The sequence below is a fragment of the Pteropus vampyrus genome, unplaced genomic scaffold (genome assembly GCF_000151845.1).
Source record: "Pteropus vampyrus isolate Shadow unplaced genomic scaffold, Pvam_2.0 Scaffold433, whole genome shotgun sequence".
Taxonomy (NCBI): domain Eukaryota; kingdom Metazoa; phylum Chordata; class Mammalia; order Chiroptera; family Pteropodidae; genus Pteropus; species Pteropus vampyrus.
Window position 1 is genome coordinate 455,157 of NW_011889214.1, and position 1,547 is coordinate 456,703.

The following is a 1,547-nucleotide window of genomic DNA, read 5'->3' on the forward strand; positions in this document are numbered from 1 at the left end:
GGGGCCGTGCCAAGAGGGAGCACTTCTTCCGTCCCTCCACCTGGAACTTCGCCACACTGGCGCGCCTGGTGCCCGTTCACAGATGTGCCCAGTGGACACGTAGCAGCCAGAACAGCTTAGTACAGTGCTGCGTGCCAGAGAGGGTGTGCGTGTCCACGCTCGGGGGTGGGGACCTCGTCAGCCCACGACACCATGGGAATTCGGCATGCTTGCACCACGGAGGGGTACACACGGGGAAAACAGAGACCCTACAGGGGGTGTGACTGGGAAAACAGATGGTGACACAGGAATAAGGCACACTCTCCAAGGACGCGTCTCTAAGTGAAGAAATCGCATCACGACGGCAGTGTCTACACGGGCCATTGTGTTATCTCATTCGGTGAGTCCGATCCCTATGACGGGGGTAATAACAAAGCAGGCTAGTCCGGCTCCAATGCCTTATGGTGGAAAATAGAAAGTTGTACATGCTCGTTGGCCAAAAGCAATAAAGAAAGAAACGCTGGGTCGAAAGTGACGTAAGTGAGAAATGGGGAGACAAGTCAGCATCACGTTGACCCCGAATTCCAAAGCCACCCCCATCGCTCCGTAAAGAGCTCTGTTCCCGTGGGCAGTGTGGATGTGGCGGAGGATCACCTGTCCCCTCATCTAAATCCTCTTCACAGAACTAAAAGCTTTCGTCGGAGCAACTGACGGAGAGAAATAATTAAAGCCAAGGAAATCATCAAGCATCTCGCGGGCCGTGAGACAGCCCAGTTTTGCGAGGCGAAGGTGTGATTGTTCCTTGGACTGGGGACGGTACCCTTCCTGCTGGACTCGAAAGAACTATTTCCCAACTGGAAGGTGACAGTGTCCTGCTCGTCTTGAGGGTTTACCAACGCTGCGACCGGGTTAGAACGCTTCCGAACTTTTTTGTTTTAAAATTTTTTTTAAATCAAATCACCAAAAAAACCTCTGTGACTGACCTAAATTGCACTAAATCCTAAAGAAGTGAGCAGGCCTTGGGGCTTGGGGGTTTCCATGCCAAACATCTGAGGTTCAGGGTTTGTTCTGCGCATACACACAGACCAGAGTCTAAAGCGTACATTCTTTCACGAACCTCGTTTCAAACGTTGTGTTTTCGCTTCTCTCTTAGGAACTGATTTTAGGAAACTGCCTACGAGCACGCTGAGATCTGGGAGAGTCTGCGGGGCCCAGGACTCCATTGTCCCCCGTTCTCAGGAAGAAGAGAGGGAGGCCATGCCTGGGAAAGCGTCACCCCCAGTGTGACAACCTGCTGATGGGGGCGGGGGCACATCTGGGCTCCTTTGAAGCCACTAGGCCCCAGGTCCTATGCTCCCACCCAGTGCCTCCGGTGACGCGTAGGGCCCAGTGGAAGACGAGGCTGGCATGGAACGTTTATGATGACGTGTCGACTTCTGCCTAAGGGACACCTCTTTTCATCCTGACAGCGACAGGTGGCACTTGCCAGAATGTCAAAGGTGACGCCGGCAGTGTCAGGAAGTGCGCACAGGCCGAGAGAACCCGGGGCACTCGGCCACGTGTCCCCG